The sequence below is a fragment of the Trachemys scripta genome, unplaced genomic scaffold (genome assembly GCF_013100865.1).
Source record: "Trachemys scripta elegans isolate TJP31775 unplaced genomic scaffold, CAS_Tse_1.0 scaffold_28, whole genome shotgun sequence".
Taxonomy (NCBI): Eukaryota; Metazoa; Chordata; order Testudines; family Emydidae; genus Trachemys; species Trachemys scripta.
Window position 1 is genome coordinate 1,322,060 of NW_023260513.1, and position 14,644 is coordinate 1,336,703.

Consider the following 14,644-nt stretch of genomic DNA (forward strand, 5'->3'; position numbering starts at 1 on the left):
GTCTTCCCCCATTCTGATAACCACTCCCCATTATTCAGGCCCCACAAGTCTCCGGGGAGATCCTGGCCCCCCTTGAAGTCACTGGGAGCTTTGCCAGGATCATTCCACCTCTGCTCTCTTCTTGTGGCCGATTCCTCTCTCGCTCACTGCCGATTTAACACCACCAACGCCCAGATCCACAAAGGTATTTCGGCTCCTAACTCCCATTGAATTCAATGAAAGTTTGAGCTCCTTTCGTTGATCATTATAAAGCTTCTCTAGCCAATAGTGTTAGTTTATTGCTCATTTCTTGTATGGTTATAATCAACTAGCAGGTTACGTCATATATAATCATTGTATGCTCAATAGAGTTAAGTGGTAGGATAATAGAAGTATAAGAATGATTAGTAGCCGGAAGAGTTAATTATGTATTCGGTATCTAAGTAACGAGGTCTGAAACACAAGGCTGCAGGCTGAGGCCTGCAAGATTTTAGCTTAGCTGTTGGAGCTAAGAAATACTGATATAAGCAAGTGACCGAAGAATAACCCGGTGCCCTAAGATTACGGGAAAAGAGGTACCAAGTGGTGATATTGTGAAAATCTAGCCAGAAGATTAATTTTAAATCATAAAAATGCTGTAAAGGCGCATCTGTTTCCAACATGTGCCTTCATCACAGGACACGGGTTGTGTATTAATGCTAATGAGAATAAAGAGAACCTACACGACCTATAGAAATCGGGGTACTGTACGTTTCTAGGGGACATCAGACCAATAAGGAAAAAGAGGGTTGACACTACATGCATGGACATGTGCAGAATGTAGGTATAGACCGAATCACATTGTAAAGAGGATGCCCAGAGCGGGGAAATTGAGCTCCCTACGGGAAAGTCCAGCAGGAACCATCCCTCTATTGATGGGCAATCCATGCGAGACCCATCAGACCCTAACACTACCGTTAAGGTTGTGAGTATATTTGTAACTTGTGCATATGTCTGTGTCGGATTTCTATATGCAGGGGTATTCATAACCTTAATAAAACTTGTAAAACAGATAGACTTTGTACTGGTAAATGTCTGTGTGGTCACTACCCTTAGTCTTTGTTCATTCCTAGAGACTCTAAATCTGTAGCGAGAAGCAGAGCTTACTCCGTTAAGCTTGAAACTGTAGGGACCACATCGGAACGCACAGTGGTGTAACACCACATTACAAAATTCACTTGAAATAAAATAAAAGGCTACACTGCTCTCTCTTCAGCTAAACAAAGAGAAGGGGAAGAGGTGAGTTGATACCTACATGGGGAACAAATGTAATAACGGGCTCTTCAATCTAGCAGAGGAAGGTCTAACACAACCCGGTGGCTTGAAGTTGAAGCGAGACAAATTTAAACTGGAAATAAGGCATAAATTTGTTAACAGTGAGGGTAATTAACCACTGGTAGAATAACCCAAGGTTCTTGGTGGATTCTCCATCTCTGACCATTTTTAAATTGAGTGGATGTGTTTCTAAAATATCTGCTCTGAGGTTTATTTTGGGGGCAGTTCTGTGGCCTGTGTTTATATAGCAGGTCAGATTATATGATCACACTGGTCCCTTCTGGCCTTGGAATCTATGAAGATGGGGAAACTGAGGCCCAATGGGATGAAGAGATTCCTAATCCTCTCCTTGTTTTATTATCAGAACGTGCTGTCCCCCAGAGCTGGGACTAGAACCCAGATGGTCTAATCCAAGGCCCTGGAATCAGAAGGAGCCAAAGGAGAAACAAAGCCCTGATTTATTGCCTAGTTGCAGAGCAGATGGTTGCATTAAGAACATTTGAATCGCAGCGATGACCAAGTCGCCCATGAACCCTGAGCTCCTGCTGGGATGCTAGAAGAGATTCCTGTCCAAACATGCAGAGCCCTGCACTTCAGCTCTTTGGAATCTGAGCCCAAATGTGCAAAGCTTCAGAATGAGCAAATCATAGAACCATAGAACTGGAAGGGACCTCGAGAGGTCATCTAGTCCAGTCCCCTGCACTCATGGCAGGACTAAGTATTATCTAGACCATCCCTGACAGGTGTTTGTCTGACCTGCTCTTAAAAACCTCCAATGACAAAGTCTCCGCAACCTCCCTAGGCAATTTATTCCAGTGCTTAACCACCCTGACAGTTAGGAAGTTTTTCATAATGTCCAACTGAAACGTCCCTTGCTGACATTTAAGCCCATTGCTTCTTGTCCTATCCTCAGAGGTAAAGGAGAACAATTGTTCTCCCACTTCCTTGTAACAATATTTTATATACTTGAAAACTGTTATGTCCCCTCTCACTCTTCTCTTCTCCAGACTAAACAAACCCAATATTTTCAATACTCCCTCATAGGTCATGTTTTCTAGACCTTTAATGATGCCCTTCTCTAGACTGTCTCCAATTTGTCCACATCTTTCCTGAAATGTGGCACCCAGAACTGGACACAATACTCCAGTTGAGGCCTAATCAGCGTGGAGTCAAGCGGAAGAATTACTTCTCGTGTGTTGCTTTCAACAATCCGCTAATACATCCCAGAAGGATGTTCTCTTTTTTTGAAACAGTGTTACACTGTTGACTCATATTTAGCTTGTGATCCACTATGATCCCCCAGATCCCTTTCCGCAGTTCTCCTTCCTAGGCAGTCATTTCCCATTTCGTGTGTGTGCAACTGATTGTTCCTTCCTAACAAATCTACAAATGCTGAGGAAAAATGTATCTTAGTCACAGTGAATTCTCAGGCAACACTCACAGTGTTTGATTTAAAGGGGAGCCGTCCACCCACGTCCAGTTCCTGGTGTGGGACGTGTTGTTCAGGCTGATGCAGACGTGGTTTGCACCATCGGTGATAGTGTTTATGAAATCCTGGGGAGTGTAAGGCAAGCATCTGGGTGACTCTCACATGGTCTTACACCCCCTACATATAGAGACACACAGTCCCCTCCCATTTCACCAGGAGATCTCTCAGAGACTCAAAACATGCAAGGAAAATGGATTCTGTCCCAATGGGGCCAGCACACTGCATGATACCCTCTCACTGGAGAGTTTCAGTGGTACTGAAGAATAGACCCGTTTCCCTGAGAGTTGCTGAGTGGTAAAGGAGTAAAAAATTAGTGGCACTACATTGATTCATGCCAGCTGGGGAACTGGCCTTGTGTATTTCACTTTACCATCTCCTCTTGGTCCTGGATCACGCATTTGTGAATTCCTCAATTCACAGCCTTTCCAGCTCTCGTTCCAGAATTGACTCCTTTTAGAATCCCAGTAGCACTTTTCCCAGTGAGCCCACCAGTCCTTGGGGCAGAGTTTGCACCCGGCGCCCCCCGGAAGAAGAAACAGAGATGTCTGTGAACTCACATAAAGCCGATATAATATTTTTTCAGCCAGTCAAAAGCCCTAGCCCTCAGTGGGTGCTAGGGGCCAGATTCCCAGATGGTGTAGGTCAGCATGGAGCACATCAATTTACACCAGCTCAGGATCTGACCCTAGAGCAACCCGGGTCAAAAATTTCCATCTGATTTTGACATGGTGGGGGAAAAGTTTATTTTTCCCCTCTTTTCTCAACTCAGAAAGAGCTGAAGGGATTTCACTCAAACTCCCTTCACCCACCGACCCTGTATGATATAATAAATTTTGGTCCTGGAAGGTGAATAGCTGAGCATTTGCAAACAGGCAGACTCAGATGAAAATTCCCTGGCTCTAATTACAGCACTGGGTGCTCTGTATAGAGAACTACCCCATATAACCACTAGAGGTCACTGCTGCCATTAACACAGGTGAACACTGCACTGGTAGGTCTGGGTATGTTGCAGGTCTCTGCTGAATATAGCATATTAGTATGTATTATTATTGCATTGGTTAGTTGTATTGCAGTAGCCTGTGCTGGGCACTAAACAAACTGTCACTAGAAGACAGTCCCCACCCCAAAGGGTATTATTGTTATCTGCATTGAGTAACACCTAAAGGCCACGCTGCCTTTACCTTGGAGATAGGCGAGCTGGACTGCTACTCAAGAGATCTGGGGTCCTTCTGGTTCTGCTACTGAGCTTCTGGGTGACCTTGGGCAAGTCACTTCCCCTCTGGTTCCTAGGTTGCAAACTCTGCCAGGCTGGGACTGTCTCTCCTAGTGTGTCTATGCAGCACCTGGCACAACGGGTCCCTGATCTCAGCAGGGCCAGGGACTGTCTGGGCCTCTGTGTGCTACTCTAATGGACATAGTGACAGACAGTCTCCACCCCAAAAGCTCAGTCTAAATAGACAAAACATCCTGGAAACCTTCCAACCAGCATCAGTGCAGAGGGAGGTTAGGACACGGCGTGTAAGGAAGCTCTAAGGACTAGGTCACGTTCCATAGCACAGAGGGCAGGGAAGAGAGAAGGGGAGCGAACCTGGGCCCGGTTCCCCATTGTCCTGCACCTTGTGGTGTCATTCACGCTAGTGCAGAATGCCGCCATCTGCTCTGGTAGCAGAGCTAGTAAATACAATCGTATTGTCTGTGCCTTTTTTTAAAAAAAAAAATATTTTTTTCAATTAAATACCAAAAAAAAAAAAAAAAATCACATCTGTCTCCCTTCCCCCTTCTTTTTTCCCCTCCTCTGTTCTCCCATTTTGCCATGAAAAAGGGCTGATGGAAGGAGAAAAAGCGAAAGAAAATGGGGGAAATATTTTCAAATTTTTAGTTAAAACCCCCCTAGGAAATTAAAAAAAATGTTTAGCGAAAGCCTTTGTCAAAAATGAAAATTATGTTCAAATTTGTTTTAAAAATTGAACCAAAAAAAGCAAGCTGCTGTATTTAGGAGCATTCTGCACTTGTTTTCCCACTGGGGTCAATGGCTGCTAGGCAACAGGAAATCAGACCCATTGAGCTGGGCTGGATAACACAGTGGAAACTGGGCCCCATTAATGCTCCCCACTGGAGAAGATGAACCACAGGTAACGGGAGAGTCTAAGAAAATTGCCATTGCAGGCAAAAGGCCTGATTCTCATTTACCCTGTTCCTGCACTTGCAATAGGCACTGAGGTAAAAGAGTTACAGACATAAGAGCTGCCTTATTGGGTCAGACCAATGACCCATCTAGCCCAGTATCCTGTCTCTGACAGTGGAGGATAGGTGGGGTCCCAGAGAACAAAAATAGCTCCTATCTTCAAAAAGGGGGAACAAAGAGGACCTGGAGAATTATAGACCACTCAGACTAACTTCGATACCAGAACAAATGATTAAACAATCAGTTTGTAAAGACCGACAGGACAATAGGGTTATAAGGAATAGCCACTGTGGATCTGTAAAGAATAAATCGTGGCAAACCAACCTAATTTCCTTCTTTGACAGAGCTACTGGCCTAGTGGATCTAGGGGGGAAAGCAGTGGACATGATATATCTTGATTTTAGAAGGCTTTTGACAAAGTTCCACATGACAGTCTCATAAGCAAACTGGGGAAATGGGGTCTACATGAAATATACTTGTAAGGTGGGTGCAAAAGCAGTTGATATGCCGTACTCAAAGAGAAGTCATCAGTAGGTGATTTCAAAATGGGAGCCTGCATCTAGTGGCGCCCGACAGGTTTTGCAGCGCTGCAGAAGTGGAGGCCCTGAAAGCGAGCCTCGGAGCAGCAGGGATCCAGCATGGGAACTGAGAACCCAAGGTGCCCTAGGAACTGTAGTTCCTTGCCCAGTTCCCTGCCTATAGAGCCAGTCCTGGAGCAGGGAAGGAACTACATTTCCCAGCATTCCCTTGGCAGCTATCAACAGGAAAGGGAGGAGGAAGCGGATATTATGCTATACAAAGCATACAGGATCTTTTCAGGGGGAAAAGGCAAATACGCCGCATTTATTGAAAATACAACAGTTAGCATATGCTTTTCAGTCACACACACACACACACACACACACACACACACACACGTCCTGCCAGTTGATGTTTATAGTTACCAGTCTGTTGTAGCTTGAGTCAATCTAATGGCCAGTTAGATGGAGCACAAGTGAGGAGCTGGGCTCTGTCGGTCGCGATCCGATGCTCCGAGGCTTTGCAGGACTGAACCCAGAGTTCCATGGCAAAACACCCCAGCTTGATAGTTGTAAATTCCCATTTGAGTCCATGCATTTTGCAATGTCATCCTGTAATCATTAGTCCTTAAGTGGTGTTAATCTTGGGGTTTTCTGCTGTTATCATTTGATGGTTATTGTCGGGCTTCCCATCATTATCTCCTATTTGTTGTCTCACCTTCGGGGGTGCCTGCCTCACCTCTGAGGTCGTCAATGCTGCTAACATGTTTGGCATCCGATACAATGGATGTTTTCTGATTGTCTCCTGGTCTCTCCAAGTCTCTCACTTTTTCTTGACCATCTGGAGATTTGTGATGGCTTTCATACCTTATCTTTTCCTGATGCATCCATTCCTCATTCACACAAACAATCTCTTACAGAAACCTTCAAAGGTATACAGACAGCAGTATTTTATATTCAGCAGAATACATTGTAAATCAAGCCTTGCTAAATCTATAACTAAAACAATTTACATTGGGGCTTCAGGCCTTCAACATTTCTCTAATCTATTTATCATAGACACAATACAAAATCCTGTCTCTTACTAACTAAACTTTATAACAGGTCCTAATTGTAATGCATATTGGAAACAGGATTCCAGTCTCAGATGGTCATTCCTTCTATTACTGAAAAAGGGTGGCTGGCAGAATGAAATCAAAGTTTACATCAATTCTTATAGTACAATTAGTACAATTATAAAATCCTGCTCCTACATATCCCCCTTTTGACCCCTCAAGAACAATTCTTGTGTGGATCAAATCTTATATAATTGTTTCATAGCTACATATTGAGAAGCAATTTGAGCTTGTGGTTGCAATTTAACAAACATTCTTTTTATCCAACAACACAGATATTATTCCAATTAGGCAAATTCAGGATAATACCAACACAAATAACAATGGATGAAGCATAATTGACAATATACCTTTAGAAGTGGGAGACCAACCTGTAAAATCATTATACCAATGGTAAGCTGTTATCTGTCTTTCTGCGGTGGCAATTCTTAACATGTTTCCAGTTTGCATGTATAATATGAATGGTTTGGTTTTTCACATTGGTAACTTTCTGCCATTCAATGCCAAGATTGATAGAGAACTCAGCTAAATCAGTGCTTACAGTAAGCTGAGATTTCTTTGGTTGTGGCAAATAGTAAATGTGATTATTGGTAAACACAGTACTTACATTACATTTACATTTGTCTATTGGAAGGCTGCTAACACTTCCATCCTTCCAAAACACTTCTTCCCAAGAATTAACACATACACATTGTCCATTATATAGTACTTTGGTCTCATTATTCAATTCATCCCACATACACAATCCTAGTGAAATGTCTTTACTACAGGGCTCTGGAGCAACAGGCAAGGACAAGCACACCCACTTTTGAGGAGTCCACTTGGTACAACCTCTGGTGTCCAATAGCTTCCCTCCCTCCCAAGCCCACTGGCTCGAGGTCCGGAGTAGCCAGAAGGATCCCCTGTGCAATATGGGGAATGGGCTAACTTTCCATATCTTTGCTTCCAGAGCCTGTTGGTGTGCGATTTTAACAACAATTTCCCCAATTAAAAGGTCTGACCTTTCTATGCTAGAAACATACTGCATCCATTCATACTGATAAGTATTAGTCATCTTTTTCTTTGCTTTAGCAAGTGTACCAAAACCTTACTGTTTTCTGATATTACCCAAAACATTTTGTGTTCCAAAGTGGACAAAGCAAGTATCTGCATTTCAGTACATCCCATAACTATAGCAGTATATGGTTTTTCACTTCCATTTGTTTCTGTATTAGACTGTCCTGTAGCTGGGACAGAGAGCTTCATTTATTCTTGTGGCACCTTAGAGACTAACAAATTTATTAGAGCATAAGCTTTCGTGGACTACAGCCCACTTCTTCGGATGCATATAGAATGGAACATATATTGAGGAGATATATATACACACATACAGAGAGCATAAACAGGTGGGAGTTGTCTTACCAACTCTGAGAGGCCAATTAATTAAGAGAAAAAAACTTTTGAAGTGATAATCAAGATAGCCCGGTACAGACAGTTTGATAAGAAGTGTGAGAATACTTACAAGGGGAGATAGAATCAATGTTTGTAATGGCTCAGCCATTCCCAGTCCTTATTCAAACCGGAGTTGATTGTGTCTAGTTTGCATATCAATTCTAGCTCAGCAGTCTCTCGTTGGAGTCTGTTTTTGAAGTTTTTTTCTCTTAATTAATTGGCCTCTCAGAGTTGGTAAGACAACTCCCACCTGTTTATGCTCTCTGTATGTGTGTATATATATCTCCTCAATATATGTTCCATTCTATATGCATCCGAAGAAGTGGGCTGTAGTCCACGAAAGCTTATGCTCTAATAAATTTGTTAGTCTCTAAGGTGCCACAAGTACTCCTGTTCTTCTTTTTGCGGATACAGACTAACAGGGCTGCTACTCTGAAACCTGTCATTTATTCTTAATTACCTGCAGGTCTACAGTATTTATAATCCCTGATCCAAAACCAATTCCTCCTAATATGGTGTCTGCTACCTGAGGATGTCTCCCTGCAATATTTAATACACAACGGTGAGAAGATAAACAACACAAGACAAAACATAGAACACAAAAACCACAATTTCTATTGTGACAGTAGATTCATGGTATTCTGGATTGCTCTTCAGCTGGTATCAGCTTTTCCTGATTTTCTGAAAGACAAAAAAAACCATGTTTCTACCCCTTTTGGGGTGGGATTCAATGGCTTCTGCCTTTATCAGTTAGGTAATTTGCATTAACACAGACGCTTTCTGGCTTGCTTTTGGATCCAAAGCCACCAGCAGCTCAGAGACTCTGTCTTAAAAGGGACACAATTAACTTTTACCAGAGTTTTGATTACTCTTCACTTTTAACTCCTGTTTTCAAAACATACAGGGATCTGAAAAAGAAAACACAACCTATTGTGGCTCCTTTTGGAGCCCTAATAGGATTTTAATTAAGTAATATGGTATGTTTTCACATTTCCTTTTACCCCTTCTATAATATACACTGCACATGTTCTGGGGAAAATGCACATTCCTTCCATAGTTTAACTTCTATAACATTATCCATATCAGTTTTTACATATGGTGTAAATATTTCTTTCCTTTATACATTTGGGGCGGTTAAGTTCCAATAGAACCCCCCTTATGTTCTTTTCGCAAATCTGACTAAATTGTCCAGTCAAATGATTTCAATCAGATCGTTTCTTTTTGCCTGGCTTATTTACAGACATTCCTTTGGAAAAGGGCCCATTTCTCCTTCAGAATGGCTGCACAGAAACCAAGAATTCTCTTTCTAGAACACTTTTCCTTTTTAACATTTTCACAAAGTTTAACTGCTTAATTCCCTCCAGCCTCTGCAGAGTTAACTTTTCACCCTCTTTCCTTAAATCACTTGCTCATCTCCCAAAAGACACCTTAATCAACTCAGATTTCACCATTCCAAGTATTGTTTCAGGGATCTGATTTCCCCATGTCTGCACTTACTCCTTTTCTTACTTCTGCTTGTCTGGGCCTGATCCTGCTTTCCTTGCAGAACCGTCCCTTTCCCTGGGCACAGGCTTTGTTCCATTACCAATTTAGCAAGGAGGGTGGGCTCCTCAACTAGACCCCACCCCTCCTGGTTTCTTTCCTTAAGCATTTCTTTTAGAATTGTGAAATCATCACAATATCACTCACAAAAAATACTACACTGCCCAAACTCCTATATCCTTCAAAGTTTGGTTTAACAGAGCAAGACTTGTTTACAAATCTCTTGAACAAGGTATCATCTTTGGATTGCTTCCTTTTAAATATTTCTTACACAGGTGCTACCACTCTTTGCCCACACTCCTATATCCTTCAGAGTTGGGTCTCACATAGAAAATACCACCTGAACATATTTCTTACTCCTGTTGCTCGAGCCAGTGCCGGAGCTTCCAACTTAACCCTCTCTGGGCCAGAGGGAGAGACACTAAGCCTCCCTCTGTATCACTCGGCCTACTACCACTGAGGGTTCATACACCAAATATAAAAATCCTTCCCAGGATCAGAGCGAGGAACGCCAAGTTCTCTTCTCAAGCTCAGCCTTGCTACGGCTGAGGATGTATGCACCTAGGATTTTTCGGCTTGGAGCGAGGATCTAAGTCCTCCTCCTATTACCCGACCTTACTACGACCGGGGGTATACCCACCTCCAATTATTTCCTCCCAGCAGTCCGGGGTGGAGAGAGGGATGCTAAACTACTCCCCTTTTTCTCAGCCCTGCTACGACCAAGGGTGTGAATACCTTTTAATCATAAAGGGACAATAGGATCACATGGAGGCTGCTCCAGGGGACGATTGCGGGGCAGAGGAGATAATAGGGCAAGAGGCAGGCTGTACCCAGAGATACCCAGAGTGCAAGTACCTGATATGGGGAAACAATCGGACGATCTGAGTAGACTTGGGTCCAACATGCGCAGAATAATACGGAAAGTGCTAATTCAGATGGGAGAAGACAGAGAAAAATGGGACCGGGCACCCACCGCTGACATTGTAAAAGAGGTTCTTAGATTACAAGCCCAACAGCGAAAAGACGTATCCGGAGTAGTGGTTCCAAACACTCCTCCTCCTCCTCCCCCTCCAATGGAGGAAAACCAGGAATACTTTAGGGAAGCCCGCTGGATGCAGAATCTCCACCTGATATAGGAGCTCAGCAGTGGAGATTCATAGGAAAACTGACCTGGGATCCAGGTGAAAGACCCCACCTTTACGTTCAGCAGGGAAATCAAGCTCCTATCCTAGCTTTAAATTGACACTGGAGCTGCGGTCTCACTAATTAAAGTGACCCCTCAAAAAGGAATCAAGGGGCAGGCGGTGACCTTACAATCATTTCAAGGAAAGCCTAGTACCGGGCAAGAATGGATTCAAGTTCCATTTATGGTACAAGGCCTCCCCTTCTCAGTATCATGTTTCAATACATCAGGAGGCCTGATGCAAACAAAATACATGACCAATTAAGTGATTCTAGGCACGGATTGGCTGTTTAAAAATAACATTATAATTGATTTACCCCGAGACATTTTATGGAGATTAGAGAACCTCCCCCCATACTTGCCAACTGAAAATCATTGCAGTATTGTGGCCAGAGGGAGAAATAAAATTATCGCAGCTCTCACGGCTGAACAGAGGGAGGAATGGTATTTGAAATTCCCCACGGTCTGGGACAAGAAAAAAACAAATTGTGGGAAAATAAATGCCTGTGTTAAGATTGTAGGTGAATTAGTAGCACCCGAAAAACAATATAGATACCCCAGGGAAGCCAAAGAACAGCTGGTCCAAATCATTGAGGACCTCGAGGAACAGCGGGTTGTCAGAAAAACTAATTCCATTTTCAATTCCCCTGTGTGGCCAGTCAGGAAAGCCGATGGGCCATCTTGGCGTTTAACCATTGATTACAGAAGAGTCAATCAATAAAGGGAGTGTGCCCATGGCCCCCATTGTGGCAGACATGACACAAGTCATACAAAAGGTTCAAGCCACCTCCAGGTATTTCTCAGTGATAGACTTGGCCAACTATTTCTTTGCAATACCCTTGCACCCGGATTCACAGGACCGGTTCGCTTTCACCATAAGGGACCAGCAATACCCGTTCCGACGCTTACCACAAGGATTCCAGCATTCTCCAGCCACCGCACACCATCATGTGGTAATACGCTTGACAGATTAAGCTCGCAGGATCGGCCATTCGTATTTTCCAATGTGAACAATATCTTGATTTTCAGGGACTCCGAGACGCAGTTGCAGAGACTCACGGGAGATGTCCTTGCTTTAATCCAAGACACCGGATTTAAGGTAAGCCTGGAAAAAGCACAACTTGTGCAGCCCCAGGTTGTTTACTTAGGCATTGTTATCGGCCAGGAGGGAAGGCAAGTAAATCAAAGGAAAGTAAGGGCACTAGTTAAGTTACCAGCACCTACTGATAAACACTCCCTACGAGTTTTGTTGGGAGGATTCAATTTTTTGCGGCCTCACATTTACAAGTATGCTGAGATTACACTCCCCTTATGGAAATTGCTAAAGAAAAAGGTACAATGGGAGTGGGGCTCCGAGCAAGATGCTGCCCTAAAAACTTTAAAACAGAAAGCCTTAACGGCTCCCGCCCTGCGTTTCTGTAACGAGTCTAAACCATTTGTCTTCCGGCTAGCAGCAAATGAAGTAGCAATGGCGACAACACTATTACAGGAAAATAAGGAGCAGAAATTAGTACCTGTGGCGTACGAATCCAAGAAACTACAGGGAGCAGAGCTGAATTTTGATGCGTGTGAGCGAGAATGCTTGGCAGCTGTATGGGCGGTCCAATCTTTCAAGCCACTCACCGGCAGTGCCCCAAACACCATTCAAAGCACTCACACACCTCTGAAGTACATTCTGTCTGGGAAATTAATAGAAGGCAGGGTATCGAACACTCCGATGGCCCAGTGGACTCTGACCCTAGTAAACAGGGGAGTCACTGCGGAGACAGTATCCAAACCCAATATGCTGACCCAAGCCCTCATCAAAAGGGGGACCGGGCACGAATGTCCAAAAGTTACACTAAACCAGAGGAATACACAATCACAAGCACCCCCCTTTAAGGAATTAGAAAGAGTAGGCCAGGAAAAGCACATTTGGTTTACCGATGGCAGCTCCATGGTGGTGCATGGCAAGAAATGAATCAAGTATGCAGCCATAAACCTAGAGGAGGAAGTAGATCACGGCTCTGCACAGCATGCCAAACTACACGCAGAATACCAGGTTTTAAAACAGCATGAAAAGGAAAACTGCTCCAAGACTGTGTACATCTATGCGGACAGCAATTCTTGGGTAAATGGGGTACAGTACTGGATGTTGGATTGGCAAAGGAATGATCTGAAGGCTGCCGATGGAAAGGACATAGCGTATGTAAATGAATGGAAATAGATTTATGCTTGGGTTACTGCCCACCCGAATCAGCTAAAAATTAGGCATGTAAAGGTACATGGGAAAGTCTCAGCAGCCGAAACCGTATGGAATAACTGCCGATGCCATAGCCAGAGACTACCAGGGAATAGCAGCGGTAACCCAAAGACAGGAATAAAAGGCACAGGAAACTGTTCATATCCCCGGGAGAATCGAGAGACAAGAGCTGGTAAACATAGCACACCAGTTTATGCATGAAGGAGTAGAAGGGACGCTGGGAAGGCTAAAGCAAGTAGCAAAATAAAAAAATAAAATAGAAATGATGTAGACACGTGAGTTAAAAATTGCATATAATGTGCCAGAAACAAGGCCTGACCCCCACACCAACCTCAGATGCTACACCAGCGGAGACTGGGCCCCTGGCATAAAATCCAAATTGATTTCATTGACAAATTGCCTAGGAGCAAGGAGGGATTCCGATACTTGCTCGAGATTATAGATGCATTCTCAGGATGGGTCGAGGCTTTTCTTACCAAGAACAATAGCGCCTGAACTGCTGCAAAGAAGTTGTTTTCGGAGGTGGTCTGTAGGTACGGAACGCCTGAAATTATCGACTCAGACAATGAAGGGTCTTTTGCAGGAGAGATATTTACACTTCCATGGTCAGGGCCTTGGAAATCACATAAATTCCACATTCCCTACCGGCCCCAATCCTCAGGACAGGTAAAAAGAATGAATCGAACTATCAAGGAGGCACTCAGAAAAGTTGTGGATAACACTGGGAAAAATTGGCCTGAGAAATTGCCGCTTATCCTAGCTGCCACCCGCAGCAGCAACAGATTAAAATCTAAGCTCCAGCCATATCAAATCCTCTTTGGACAAGCCATGAGGCTGGCTATCAACCCCAAGCAGATAACAGAGACCGCTGAAGACAGCCCGCTCGGGACGTATGAACACTGGCAGTGGCTGAAGCAGTTACAGGAGGACAAAGCTACCCTGCAATACAGGGTGAATCAAGCTATCGAGCTCATGAACAAGCGGATGGACCAGCAAAAGGCTGGAGACCCCCGACTCCGGGAGACAGGGGACCAGGTAATGTACTTAAAACTTGGCAAAAGGGATCACACATTGGAGTCGAGATGGACGGCTCCATACTCCATAGTTGATCGCCTCAGCCCACTCATTTACCGCATAAATAAAGATGGCAAACTAAAATGGGTGCATGTTTCGCAGATTAAATTATTTGCATAAGACTAAATTTGTAACCATTATGTTCCAGACACCCAACATCATCTCGATGATCATCGGATACCAGGACCCGTGGACGTGGTGTGTTTTTATTGTTATCCTCATAGGACTGCGGATGGGAGAAGTACAAGAAAAGTCTCCATTCAGTCTGTGCCCGATGGTCCCAAGAGATCTGATAATCTTTTAGCTGTGCTGGACTCGGAGGGATTCGACTCAGGCTAGCATTGCTGGGAGACAGAGGTGGGGCTGGGGGAAGACTGGGCTGTGAGGATCGCCACAGAGTCTGTGCAAAGGAAGGGAACATTGGCCTTTCAGTCTCACCATGGACTCTGGAGTGTGTGGATGAAGGAGAACAAGGCTCAGCCATCCTATTGGGCCCTGGCGGCTGCGATCCCGGCCCCAGAGGACACAGTCCCAGCCTAGGGTTACCATATTTTGTGCCTCCAAAAGGAGGA

General features: G+C 44.0%; 1 long non-coding RNA gene across 1 annotated transcript in view; it reads left to right on the forward strand.

Moving 5' to 3' along the window:
• The first annotated feature begins 9,297 nt into the window (after positions 1-9,297).
• Positions 9,298-14,644, forward strand: part of LOC117870452 — a 28,213-nt gene continuing 22,866 nt past the window's right edge. The window contains exons 1-2 of the long non-coding RNA XR_004643985.1: positions 9,298-11,709; positions 11,786-11,855. This is a non-coding gene — a long non-coding RNA (uncharacterized LOC117870452). The remainder of the gene's footprint in view (positions 11,710-11,785; positions 11,856-14,644) is intronic.